The sequence below is a fragment of the Trachemys scripta genome, chromosome 7 (assembly GCF_013100865.1).
Source record: "Trachemys scripta elegans isolate TJP31775 chromosome 7, CAS_Tse_1.0, whole genome shotgun sequence".
NCBI lineage: Eukaryota > Metazoa > Chordata > Testudines > Emydidae > Trachemys > Trachemys scripta.
The window spans coordinates 54,730,313-54,744,780 of record NC_048304.1 but is presented as its reverse complement, the minus strand read 5'-3'; the positions used below and the strand labels follow the sequence as shown (position 1 = coordinate 54,744,780).

The 14,468-nt window shown below is 49.9% G+C and overlaps 1 protein-coding gene across 1 annotated transcript in view; it reads left to right on the top strand.

The window, feature by feature from the left end:
• The window catches only part of NDST2 (N-deacetylase and N-sulfotransferase 2), a 192,739-nt gene that overhangs the window by 76,107 nt on the left and 102,164 nt on the right, over positions 1–14,468 (top strand). The window lies entirely within an intron of this gene.

Genomic DNA, 14,468 nt, shown 5'->3' with positions numbered 1-14,468 from the left:
GTTAGGGAAGAGTCAACATGGTTTTTGTAAAGGGAAATCATGCCTCACCAATCTACTAGAAATCTTTGAGGGGGTCAACAAGCATGTGGACAAGGGGGATCCAGTGGAGATCCAGTGGATATAGTGTACTTAGATTTTTAGAAAGCCTTTGACAAGGTACCGCACCAAAGGCTCTTAAGAAAAGTAAGCTGTCATGGGATAAGAGGCAAGGTCCTCTCTCATGGATCAGTAACTGGTTAAAAGATAGAAAACAAAGGGTAGGAATAAATGGTCAGTTTTCAGGATGGCGAGAGGTAAATAGTAGTGTCCCCCAGGGGTCTGTACTGGGCCCAGTCCTAATCAACATATCTATAAATGATCCATAAAAAGGGGTAAACAGTGAGGTGGCAAAATCTGCAGATGATACAAAACTACTCAAGATAGTTAAGTCCCAGGCAGACTGCAAAGAGCTACAAAAGGATCTATCAAAACTGGGTGACCGGGCAACAAAATGGCAGATTAAATTCAATATTGTTAAATGCAAAGTAATATACATTGGAAAACATAATCCCAACTATACCTAGAAAATGCTGGGGTCTAAATTAGCTGTTACCACTCAAGACAGAAACCTTGGAGTCATTGTGGATAGTTCTCTGAAAACATCCACTAAATGTGCAGCGGCAGTCAAAAAAGCGAACAGAATGTTGGGAATCATTAAGCAAGGGATAGATAAGATGATAGAAAATATCATATTGCCTCTATATAAATCCATGGTACGCCCATATCTTGAATACTGTGTGCAGATGTGGTTGCCCCATCTCAAGAAAGATATATTGGAATTGGAAAAGGTTAAAAAAAGGGCAACAAAAATGATTAAGGGTATGGAACAGCTTCCGTGTGAGGAGAGATAAATAAGACTGGGACTTTTCAGCTTGGAAAAGAGATGACTAAGGGTGGTATGATAGATGTCTATAAAATCAGGACTAGTGTGGAGAAGGTAAATAAGGAAATGTTATTACTCCTTCTCATAACACAAGAACTAGGCATCACCAAATGAAATAAATAGGCAGCAGGTTTAAAACAAACAAAAGGAAGTATTTCTTCACACAACGCACAGTCAACCTATGGAACTCTTTGCCAGAGGATGTTGTGAAGGCCAAGACTACAATACGGTTCAAAAAAGAAGTAGATAGCCATTGATGGACCTATCCTCCATGAATCTATTAGCCAAGATGGGCAGGGATGGTGTCCCTAGCTTCTGTTTGTCAGAAACTGGGAATGGGAGACAGTGGATGGATCACTTGATGATTACCTGTTCTGTTTATTCCCTCTGGGGCACCTGGCATTGGCCACTGTCAGAAGAGAGGATACTGAGCTAGATGGACCTTTGGTCTGACCAGGTACAGCCGTTCTTATGTTCATGAGTAGATCTTGGGTGTGTCTTAGTTTAACAAACATACTCTCTTAAGCTTTGTCTACACTAGCACTTTTGTTGGTGAAACCCCCTGACCGACATAAGTTTCACCGACAAAAGTGCTGTTGTGGACAGCGCTATATCGGTGGGAGATGCTCTCCTGCCAACATAGCTACTGCCGCTCGGTGGGAGTGTTTAATTATGCTGGCAGGAGAGCTCTCTCCCACCAGCGTTTAGCAGCTATACGGGAGATCTTACAGTGGCACAGCAGCAGCAGTACAGGTCTGTAGTGTAGACATAGCCTTAGGAAGGGCTGCAGAGTAGTACATGGGAAGCATAGGAGCAAGGAGCTACAGGAAGATAGCCACAAACCCAGTGCCAGGAACTGCTTTGCTTCTGAACAGAAACCCCACAAATATCCTCTGTGTGCATAGACTTTCACTGAATTCAGCCATCCTCAAAAAAAATCATGGCTGGGGTAATATTTTCAAAGCATCTAAATCACTTGGAAACCTAAATTCCATTGACTTGCACTGGGCATTAAGCTCTTAAGTGACTTAGGTGCTTTTTAAACGTTTACCCTAGATTCCCTAAGAGTCTTTAACAACCACTCATTGGGTACAAAGATTTGCTGCTTTCCCTGGGAGGATTATCTCTGAATACTCTTGTACATAAACTACTTTTGGGATGGGTGTTGGGTGAGCATGTTGGATTTAACTTTGTTAAAGAACTGTAAGGACTGTTAGGAAGACACTATAGTGTACACTGTGCTTTAGTAATGGGCTGGGGAATCATAAATGCATTATAGCCTCTGCAAGTGACATAAACAGGGAAGATGAGTGGAAGTGGTAGTTCCTTAGAAACTTCTTTGGGGGTCTGTTGAGAATTGCATCTGCAGATACCCGCTCTTAGTACAGTCACCCTTGCCAGTGGAGCTGCAATACTCTCTCTACATGAGACACTAGCTACTTTTACTTCTTGAACTTTGTCTATGCTACTAACATTACCTGTTGCTAGCATGTGCCAGCAGTGAGTGCGTCTGAACATAGTTTAGCTGCAAGTGTTGCTGATGGCAAACCATGATCAGTAATGATTCAGAAAGCATCATTAAAGCTTTGTTCTTGGCTATACTTGCAATTGAACTATGTGCAGCAATGGTTCAGCTACACCAGTTTCTGACGCCTGTTGTTGGCAGCAGACAGTTTTTGTAGCATAGAGCAGGCCTTTGAACATAGGGTGCAGCTGTGTTAATTAATCTGTGATTGCAACATAATTACTCCTCCCCCCATCATTATATGCAGGGTTAGTGACACACTGTGAAGGGGATAAATTGTAAAAGTTCCAGAAAGCTTCAGCTGGAAGTTTCCACCAGTCTGGGAAGATGGGTAAGTGGCAGAGAAGCCCAGACTGGTGGAGTCTCATGCAGAAACTCTGTTTACGAGGTAGGAAAATAATGTTCTTTTGTGAAACTTGTGGATAACTGCAGGAAATTTCCCTGATACCCTTTTGAGGCTGTTTTATGTTTTTAGCTCACTTTTGCAGATTAAACATATGCTTGCTTGGGTATCTAAATCAAGTCTCTGTGGTGTTACTGTCTCTTTAAAATGGAATAAGCAGGTACATTGATGCAAAAAACAGCTCAGCAAAGCAGTAGCTAGGGGTCTCTGTATAGCTACATTAGGCAGGAAAGTGGGAGACCCATGCTTAGATTTGAATTCAGTCTTCCACTCTTCCTGTCTGTAAATGACTTAATATTGCAAAGGAATATGCTCAACCACTAGGGGTAAGGTGCAGGCCCTGTGACTTTAAACAAAGGAGATGTGCCTTATCCTCCATTGCAACTGCTACAAAGGAGGAGAGATTGGGAAATAAAAAAGAAACTGCCCAAGTGTGAGAGAGCAGGGAAGCACCACTCCCTTCCATCCCAGGCAGTGTGACTGGAAAGTCCTGCTCTGGAGAACAGGTAAGCTTACCCTGGGAAATAAGGGGGAGGGAGAGCAGAGAGACAATGTTTTATATAAGGCACTCTGACTCCATTTGGGTGTTTACTAATCCTGCCTTGCTTAATAATGTCAGTACATGAATGTACTGCCATTAATGTCCAACTAGGCTTTGAAGTTAGAGCCATAAAGTAGAGTTCACGACATTGCGGCTCTTTGGCTGGAGATCATTGTCTGCAAGGCCAGCTACTCGGATCTGTTACAGGTTGAAGCCCTTTGACAAAAAGGAAAATCTATGAACACCATTTTTATTAAATGAAAATTTACAAATTTACAAATTTATGGAGAGTTTTATATGGGGAAAAGAAGAAAAATTGTGGAGACCCAAAAGCAGCAGAGTCCATTATTTTTGGCACCTACAATTTTCTTCCTCTTGGCCTGATTAGCATTTGAGATTAAACTCCTAGGAATGGTTCCTGCCTCAGAAACGTACATAGAGAAGTGTATGTGCATTTTATACAGTGTGGACCATGATTTTTTCAGTAAGGAGATCCCCAGGCAGTAGAACAAGGAATCTTTCCGCCTCCTGTCAGTGTATGAACATAATGGCTGTGCCTACATGTCTTTTTCGCAAGCTTTCTGCCTACTGCACTACCACCAGTGCAGCTCCACCAGCAATGCTGAGAGTGTGAGCATGGGACACAGGGTTTTACCACTGTGTCATCTCGCTCTACTTGCAGCCGGTTTAGATGAGGAGGTTTATCAGACTCTGTGTTAGTGCTTCCACCATTCCACCAGGATGGCATTAACAGTGGGGAAATGGAGGGTCTACTATGGAAGGAGTTGGTCTGACGTTCACCCCCTTGTTTGACTTTGCCATTCCCTGCTCTCCCCATCCCAGCCCATCTGCTCACTATCCTCCTACCCTGTAACTGTCTGAACTATTTACTGCTGGGGGTGGTGCCTCCCACTCCCTGAGCATTGTACACCTCTATCCTGATATAACACGAATTCGGATATAACGTGGTGAAGCAGAGCTCCGGGGAGTGCGGGGCTGCGCACTCCGGCAGATCAAAGCAAGTTTCATATAAAGCGGTTTCACCTATAACACGGTAAGATTTTTTGGCTCCCGAGGCCAGCGTTATATCGGGGTAGAGGTGTATTTGTGGGAGTGCACGTGAGAGAAGGAGGGAGGAACAAGTACACGTGTTTCTAATGTAAGGGCAAGAACATTTTGGGGGAATGGGATGGATGTTCGGCTGGGAAGCTGCACTCCTTCTTACCTTCTGAGATAAAGGTGAACCAAGCTGGAGTAGGCATGTGAGGCGTGTAGGGGCCAGTGTGGCCTGGGGCAGGGAGGAATGGCTGCAGAGAGCTCCAGTGCATTTGGAGTGATGCAGATGAGGGAGAGAGACACTTTCCCAGTGTTTGACAGGAATGTATGTGCCTAATTTGTAGGGAAAACTGCTTTCAGATAAATGTAATTTTGTATTTATTCCTCTGGAGACAATAGAATGTATGAATACAAAACAGTTTTGATGCTGCAGTCCTCTCTGCTTTCGTGTGTTCCTCTGAGTGTGGGCAGTATCGCCGATTCAGAGGCTCTTTCAGAGACTAGCTGAGAGATGTCAGCCCTAACGCCTGGACATTTCAGGCAGGAAAAGTATCCAGAGTGGGGTGGGGATTAGGGACAACTACCTGTAAAATCCCTAGCACCCAGGCAAGGCTGGAACAGCTGAGTAGATGAGAGCACAGCTTGATATTTCTTTAAAGCTGTCCATGGCTGACAGAGCATCCACCCACAACACTGGTAAAAAGCAAGCACTGCCTTGCACTTCTTCCCACGCTTGCAGCAGGACCAACACTGGGAGCAGCAACTGACAGTGATGGCCAACATCTCTGCTGCTGACACAAGCCAATGAATAGCAATGCTGTCCAACTTGTAAAGCAATGAGTTTAGGACCCAGCCAGTGTGTTTGGACAGTCACTTCCTGACTCTGTGCATTCTCCCATGCTGCTAATGAGTTCCCTATGCAGTAATCTGCTTCCAAGCCTCTCACAGCTGCCAGAGAAAAACCTTTATTCAACAAAAATCCCCAAACCTGTAAATGTATTCATGATATAGCCCTTGACTTTGGAGGGATTCCTCAGTAGAAAACACCATAGTGCTAAAAGCTGCAGGCTCTCAATCAATGCCATTGGAGAGCAGGATGTGTGATCTTACAGAGCCTGTGCAGCCACAGAAATACCAACTTCCATCAGAAATCTTGCCCTGGGGGTGAGGAAAGTGAGTAGGCTCCCCACAGTCCCCTGCAATTTCTCCTCCTGGGATCCTGCTGTAAATTGAACCCTGCACATGTCCGGTTTTGAAACGGGAACTAGTCACTCTCTGGCTGTGTTTTCTAAATCCACCCAAGGCATGAGAGTGAGTGAGTGAATGAATAGAACATAGCTTCAGAGCCTTTCAGTGCCCCAAGACTCCCGGCAAGCTGCATGGCAAAGCTGTTTTGTACAGCCTGCAGCAGCAGTTCTGAGTTAGTTGAAGGGCCTGGGTCTGGGTATGCATAGGCCCTTTGAAGCTATCACGCAAGGGATTGATGAAGAGAATTCCGCAGGGCTTTTTCCATCTCTGACTGTGAAGGGACATCATCCCTGAGGCTCCTCCTCACAAAGTGGAGCCTGTTTAGAGTGTACTGGGGCCCACGTATGCTCCTTAGAGGTGTCCTACAAAATAAAAAGAAAAAACTGGTTTATATGTCTTCCTGCTGCCTCTCAATGGATAAAGAAGCCGTGAAGTTATTTTTTAATGTTTTTGAGAGCCGGTAGTGCGAAGGTTTATACTTGTGGTTGGGCATGCTAAGTCTGCTTTTCCCTGGATTTACTGGACTCATTGAAGAACACGTTTGGGGACTCAAAGGGATGTATTTGTAGCATTCTCAGCCCTTAATTGAGGGTACAGCACTTTAGAATCTGTAGCAGACTTCTTTTTTCTGAGTGCTCTCTCAGACATTTGACTTAAAGGTGACCTGAACGTAGATATAATTTTAAGTTGGACTTGTATCCTTTTCACTTCTTTATGATGTCTACAGAGGGCCAGAATGTTTTATTTTTTAAAAAGTGTTTTTCTCCTTTTTTTATTTTATCTTAAAAATGTCAAGTATAGTCTTCCCTGATTTTGCTGGAGGAACTCCTTGGGAGGAGGGGCTCAAGTGTGAATTGGGAGCTCTCTCACTTTAACTGAAAGGCCAGAGAGAGTTAGATCTTTAACAAAAACTTCCTTTCTCTGTAATGTTTGTTAGTCATTAGCATTAAATAGATGTTAACAAAACCAAACAAAATATTACAAAGTCCCTTTCTTTCACAGTTGCCTGACTTCTACTCCCATGGCTCTTGCGATGTCATTTCATTAGTTCTCTAGGAATTCTGGAGTTTTCAGGGCAGAACAAGATCGGAATTTCAAACACCAAGGGTTCATTTTCTATTTGTTTTTTTTAGGCAGCAACCCTGACACCTTGCTGTGGAAGGACAGCTTGTACTTTATCAGTATTTAAGTAGTACTCAAAGGATTGGAGCTCCTTTAGGATTGGAGCTCCTATAGTATAAATATACTATTATAGTTCTGAATACTCTTCTTCTTCTTCTTCATATAAATGTCTCATCCCTTTATGAACACTGCTGAACTCATATGGCAAGGAGTTCCACTGACTAACTGTGCATAGTATCAAAAAGTATTTTCTTTAATCAGTTTTGAATTTGATACCTTTCAGTTTCAATGAGTATCTCCTTGTTCTTGTGTTATCAGACAAAGTGAATGGAAATTTCTGATCTATCTTCTTTGTACTGTTGATTATTTCACAATGTTATCGAGTCTCTTCTTACTCCTCTCCTCTCTAAGGCTTTCTCTACACCGAACTTTCGTTGGTAAAACTTTTGTCATTCAGGGGTGTGAAAAACACCCCCACCTCCTGAACGATAAAAGTTTTACTGATGAAAACCGCCAGCGTGAACAGCGCTTTGTCGGTGAGAGAGCTCTCCTGTTGACAAAGCTACCATTGCTCATTGGGGGTGGAAGTTTTTTGTCAGCAGGAGAGCTCTTTCCTGCTGACAAACGGCAGCTACACGGCATATCTTTTAGCGGCATAGCTGTGTCGCTAAAAGGTGTGTAGTGTAGACATAGCCTTAGGTAAACAATTAGGGTTGCCAACTTTCTAATAGCACAAAACTGAACACTCCTGCTCCGTCCCCTGCCCTTCCCCTTCCCCTTCCCCGAGGCCACTCGCTCCATCCCCCCTCCCTCCATCCCTCGCTTTCCCCCCAACCTCACTCACTTTCACGAGGCTGGGGCAGGAGGTTGGGGTGCGGGAGGGGGGTGACAACTACGCCTGGGGGTACAGGCTCTGGAGGGGGCTGGGGATGAGGGATTTGGGGTGCAGGAGAGGGTTCTGGGCTGGGGCAGGGTGTTGGAGTGTTGAGGGGGGCGTGGGCTCCAGGAGGGAGTTTGAGTGCAGGAAGGGACTTGGGGCAGGGGGTTGGGGTGCGGGAGGGAGTGTGGGGTCCTGGCGGCGCTTACTGCAGCTCCCAGGAAACGGCTGCCAGGTCCTTGCAGCCCCTAGGCACATGGGCGGCTAAGAAGGCTCCGTGTGCTGCCCTCGTGCCTGCAGATACAGCCCCTGCAGCTCCCATTGGTTGTGATGCCCAGCCAGTGGGAGATGCGGAGCTGGCACTACGGGCGGGAGCAGCGCACGGAGCCTCCCTGACTGACCATGCTCCTAGGCCAGGGGTGGGCAAACTTTTTGGCCCAAGGGCCATATCTGGATGGGGAAATTGTATGCAGGGCCATGAACGTACAGCTGGGGAAGGGAGTGTGGAGTGTAGGAGGGGGTGCGGTGTGCAGGAAGGGGCTCAGGGCAAGGGGTTGGGGTACAGGAGGGGTGTGGCAGGGGCTCAGGGCAGGGGATTAGGGTGTAGGAGGGGCTGCAGAGTGCAGGAGGGGGCTCAGGGCAGGGGGTTGGGGTGCGGCGGGGGCTCAAGGCAGGGGGTTAGAGGGCTCGGGGTTGGGGTGGGGGTGCAGGAGAGGTTCAGAGTACGGGCTCCAGCCCGGCGTTGCTTACCTTGAGCGGCTCCAGGGTGGCAGCAGTGTGCAGCGGGGCTAAGGCAGGATCCCTGCCTTCCTTGGCCCTGTGCTGCTCCTGGAAGTGGCCAGCATGTCTGGCAGTGGCTCCTGGAGGTGGGGTGGAGCAGTCGTCTCTGCCACGCGCTGCCCTTGTCTGTGGGTACCACCCCCGAAGCTTCCATTGGCCGTGTTTCCCGTTCCCAGCCAATGGGAGCTGCGGGGGGCGGTGCCTGCAGGCAAGGGCAGTGCATGGAACCCTCTGTTCCCCCCTCTCTCTCCCCCCCTCCCCCCCCCCCCCCCCCCCCCCCCCCTTCCAGGGCCCTCAGGGACTTGGTGCAGGTCGCTTCTGGGAGCAGTGCAGTGCCAGGGTGGGCAGGGAGCCTGCCTCAGCCCCGATGCGCCACAGGGCTAGCAATCCTGCAGGCCGGATTGGAAGCTTTGATGGGCCGGATCCTGGTTTGCCTTCCCCTGTCCTAGGGGCTACAAGGACCTGGCAGCTGCTTCTGGGAGTAGTGCAGGGCCAGGGCAGGTAGGGAGCCTGCCTTAGCCCTGGGCCCCCACTGCACCACAGACTAGAATTTTAACGGCCCGATCGGTGGTGCCAACCGTAGCCCCCAGGGTCCCTTTTCGACTGGGCATTCCAGTTGAAAACCAGATGCCTGGCAACCCTACAAACCAGTGGTCAGCAATCGGTAGATTGCGATCAACTGGTCGATCGTCGAGCCTCTGCCAGTATATCGTAGTCTCCGGCCGGCAAAAGTCCAGCGGTGCAGCGGGGCTAAGGCAGACTCCCTCCTGCCCCGGCCCCACACTGCTCCTGAAAGTGGCCGGCATATCCCTGTGCGGAGGGGGATGACGGGGGGTCTCCACGCGCTGCTCTTCCCTGTAGGCACTGTCCCTGCAGCTCCCATTGGCCAGGAACAGGGAACTATGGCCAATGGGAGCTGCTGGGGTGGTATCTGCAGGAAGGGGCAGTGCTTGGAGCCATGTCCCCCCCACGCGTCGTAGGGGATGTGCCGGCAGCTTCCGGGAGTGTCGTGGGGTTGGAGCAGGCAGTGAGTCTGCCTTAGCCCCGCTGCACCATCGCCCAAGGTAAGCGCTGCCCAGTGGGAGCCTGTGCCCCTCATGCATCCCTGCCCCAGCCCTAAGCAACCTCCTGCACCCAAACTCCCTCCAAGAGCCTGCATCCCCTCCTGCACCCCAACCACCTGCCCCAGCCCTGAGCGCCCTCCCGGAACCAGCACCGTGAACCCCCTACTGCACCCTAACCCCCTGCTCCAGGCCTGAGCCCCTCCTGGAGCCTGCACCCCAAATCCTCTCCCACACCCTAGCCCCCTGAGCCCCCTTCTGCACCCAAACTCCCTCCCAGAGCCCGCACTCCCTCCTGCACTCCAACCCCAGCCCTGAGCCCCCTCACAGAGCCTGTACCCTGAACCCTCTCCTGCACCCCAGCCCTGAGCCCCTTTGTGGAGCCTGCACCTGTAACCCCTCCCACACCCAACCACCTGCCCCAACCCTGATCCCCATCATGCACCCAAACTACCTCCCAGAGCCCGTAACCCTTACCTACTCCTGCACACCAATGCCCTGCCCCATCCTGGAGCCCCCTTCTGCACCCAAACGCCCTCCCAGAGCTTGCACCCCAACCCCTTGCCCCAGGCTCAGCCTGGAGCCCCCTCCCACACTCTGAACCCGTCGGCCCCAGCCCAGAGCCCGCACCCCAACCTCCTGCCCCATCCCGTTGAAAGTGAGTGATGGTGGGGGAGTGTGAGCGAGAGAGGGAGGGAGGGAGGATGGAGTGAGTGGGGTGGGGCCTAGGGGAAGGGCCTTGGTAGATCCTGGGTTGCACTTAAATTCAAAAAATGATCTTGTGCTTAAAAAGGTTGGAGACCACAGCTATAAACAATCCCAAACTTCCCAATATTTCTTGATATAAGAGTTTTTCCATACCCTTCATAAGAAGACCATAAGAATGGCCATACTGGGTCAGACCAAATGTCCATCCAGCCCAGTATCCTGTCTACCGACAGTGGCCAATGCCAGATGCCCCAGAGGGAGTAAATCTAACAGGTAATGATCAAGTGATCTCTCTCCTGCCATCCATCTCCACCCTCTGACAAACAGAGGCTAGGGACACCATTCTTTACCCATCTTGGCTAATAGCCATTAATGGACTTAACCTCCATGAATTTATCTAGTTCTCTTTTAAACCCTGTTATAGTCCTAGGATATGTCTACACTACGAGAGTAGTTCGATTTTACTTAAATCGAATATGTGGAATCGATATTACAAAGTCGAACGTGTGTATCCACACTAAGTACAGTAATTCGACTGTGTGAGTCCACACTAACGGGGCAAGCATCGACATTGGAAGCGGTGCACTGTGGGCAGCTATCCCACAGTTCCCGCAGTCCCCGCTGCCCATTGGAATTCTGGGTCGAGCCCCCAGTGCCTGCTGGGGAAAAAAATGTGTCGAGGGTGGTTTTGGGTAACTGTCATCATCCAACCGTCACTCCCGCCCTCCCTCCCTGAAAGCGCCGGCGGGCAATCAGTTTGCGCACTTTTCTGGTGAGTGACAGCGCGGACGCCACAGCACTGCGAGCATGGAGCCCGCTGCAACCATCACTGCAGTTATGGCCGTTGTCAACATCTCGCACCTTATCATCCACCTTTTCCAGAGGCAGATGCTGAGAAATAGGGTGAGGAGGCTACGGCAGCGCGGTGAGGACATGAAGTCTGAGAGTGGCACAGACCTGTCACAAAGCACAGGACCCTGCGCCGTGGACATCATGGTGGCAATGGGTCATGTTGATGCTGTGGAACGGCGATTCTGGGCCTGGGAAACAAGCACGGACTGGTGGGACCGCATAGTGCTGCAGGTCTGGGATGAATCTCAGTGGCTGCGAAACTTTTGCATGCGGAAGGGAACTTTCCTGGATCTTTGTGAGTTGCTGTCCCCTGCCCTGAAGCGCAAGGACACCCGGATGCGAGCAGCCCTGACTGTCCAGAAGCGAGTGGCCATAGCCCTCTGGAAGCTTGCAACGCCAGGCAGCTACCGGTCAATCGCGAACCACTTTGGCGTGGGCAAATCTACCGTGGGGGTTGTTGTGATGCAAGTAGCCAACGCAATCGTTGAGGTACTGCTGTCAAAGGTAGTGACCCTGGGAAATGTGGAGGTCATCATAGATGGCTTCACAGCGATGGGATTCCCAAACTGTGGTGGAGCTATAGATGGAACTCACATCCCTATCCTGGGACCGGACCACCAGGCCAGCCAGTACATTAACCGAAAGGGCTACTTTTCAATGGTGCTGCAAGCACTGGTGGACCATAGGGGACGTTTTACAAACATCAACGTCGGATGGCCGGGCAAGGTTCACGACGCTCGTGTTTTCAGGAACTCTGGTCTGTTTAGACAGCTGCTGGAAGGTATTTACTTCCCAGACCACAAAATAACTGTTGGGGATGTGGAGATGCCTATAGTGATCCTCGGGGACCCAGCCTACCCACTAATGCCCTGGCTCATGAAGCCCTATACAGGCGCCCTGGACAGTGAAAAAGAACTCTTCAACTACCGTCTGAGCAAGTGCAGAATGGTGGTGGAGTGTGCTTTTGGACGTCTCAAGGGGAGATGGAGAAGCTTACTGTCTCGTTCTGATCTCAGCGAAACCAATATCCCCATTGTTATTGCAGATTGCTGTGTGCTCCACAATCTCTGTGAGAGCAAGGGGGAAACTTTTATGGCGGGGTGGGAGGTTGAGGCAAATCGCCTGGCTGCTGATTACTCCCAGCCAGACAGCCGTGCGATTAGAAGAGCGCAGCGGAACGCGCTGTGCATCCGGGAGGCTTTGAAAGCTAGGTTCCTGAGTGAGCAGGGTAACCTGTGACTATTAAGTTTGTTTACAGAGAAGCTGAACCTGCCCCCGTTTCTTTACCCAGTGAATGTTCACTATCCTCTCCAGTTTCATACCCCGTTCACCCCGTTCCTCCCCTTCCAACACACGTTTAAAAATAAAATCACTGGAAAATTGTTAATGAACACCGTTTTCTTTATTACTGTTTTCGCGGTAAAGTGTTGAAACTGGGACGCAGTGGTGGGGAGCAGGTGTAGTGTAGTGATGCAAAGGACGCTTCTAAACTCGAGGAATGACAGGCTCCTGCTTCTAGAGTGGTCTGCACTGGTGGACTGGTTGTTTCAACGGAGCCTGCCATCCCTCCTGTTAGGGACTCTGTGTGTGGGGGCTATGTGACTTTGTGGCAGGGGGAGGATGGTTACAGATCCCCTGCTGTGTGGCTCTGTGATCCAGGATAAGGACTGCTGCATAAGATCTCTAACTGCCCTCCCCCACCACAAAGTCACAAAGCCTCCCCCCGCCCCCCGAAAATGAAAACCACCTCCCAGACTCACCAGGGTGCCTAGTGACTGCAATGTGTGTGACCTGCTGCTGAACTTGCTCCCGTGTCTGTACCCTGGTAAAGGTGATTGTCCTGTCCAATTACCAACCCCCTTCCCCCCCTTCAAACAGACTCTCCTCTAAAAAAAATGATGGAAACAGTAATTAACAGAAACGTATTTTTTATTAGCACCTACACAGTTAGGGGATGAAACTGGGATGGGGGCTTGGGTGAGGCGGGAAGGAAAGGACTTATCAAATTTTGGGGAATGACAGCCTTCTGCTACTTGAGCAGTCTGCAGGGGTGGAGTGACAGTTTTCACGGACTCTGCCGCCCCTCCTTCTTGGTACTTTGGGTGAGGGGGGTATGGGACTTTGTGGCGGGGGAGGGTGGTTACAGATAGACTGCAGCGGGGCTCTGTCCTCCTGCCTCTGGTCCTGCAGAACATCCACAAGGCGCCGGAGCGTGTCCGTTTGCTCCCTCATTAGTCTAAGCAGTGTTTGAGTCGCCTGCTGGTCTTCCTGCCGCCACCTCTCCTCCCGTTCGCTGTGTGCTCGCTGGTATTGCGACATGTTCTCCCTCCACTGGGTCTGCTGGGTTGCCTCGGCTCGGGAGCAGCCCATAAGTTCTGAGAACATGTCGTCCCGTGTCCTTTTCTTTCTACGCCTAATCTGCGACAGCCTCTGGGAGTGTGATGCCAGGGTAGGTCGGGAGACAGTCACAGCTGTGGGATGGGAAAAAGGGAGTGAATTCCTCACAAAGATAAATTCTTTTGTGAACAAAGAACATAGTCTTTCTCTGTGAACAAGACCATGCACAGCACCTATCACATGCGCACTCAGGACAAGGTCAAATTTTTGGCCTTCGCATTCAGTGCCTGGGGTCTTGCAGTGCAGATCAGACAAGCGGGGCAGGACAGCGGAATTTGGGTAGCAGGCTGACATGGTAAGCCGTAGACTTGTGGCTGCTTAAAACTTTAATAATAGCACTGCCCTCCTTTCACATTCAAAGCAATGCTCCTATCGTTGGGCAGTTCCTGCTGCCGGCAATCCGGCAAGCTTGAACTCTGCCCCTGTCCCACCCCCTCGCGGCTGTCCCCGGGAAAGATCCCTGTATGCTGCCCCTCTCCCGCCTCCACCGCATGGCTGTAAACCGCCGTTTACAGTTCTGTAAAGGAACAGGTAAGCAGTCCCAATACTAACATTCCCCTAATTCAAAGCAGGTCACCATGAGCGACATCACTCTGAGGATTTCAGAGACAGACAGAGAACGCATGCTTCGTGAAAGCCTGCAAAGACCAGGGCCGTATGCCGCCATGCTCTGCAAGGCAATGATCCCGGAGTACTTGCTGCTAGCCTGGCGCGGAAACGTTTCCTACTATGGAGGACACAACAAGGCCGCTCTCCCAAGGAACCTCATGCAAAGGCTTTCCAATTACCTCCAGGAGAGCTTCATGGAGATGTCCCATGAGGATTTCAGCTCTATCCCCGGACATATAGGCCGAATTTTACTGTAGCTGCACTGGCAAGGACTAAACAATAGAGCGCCTAGGGCAAACCAATCATGATAAACCAGACATTGTTAGATTTTTTTGCAGTAGTTGCACTGCCAAGGACTAAAACGTTA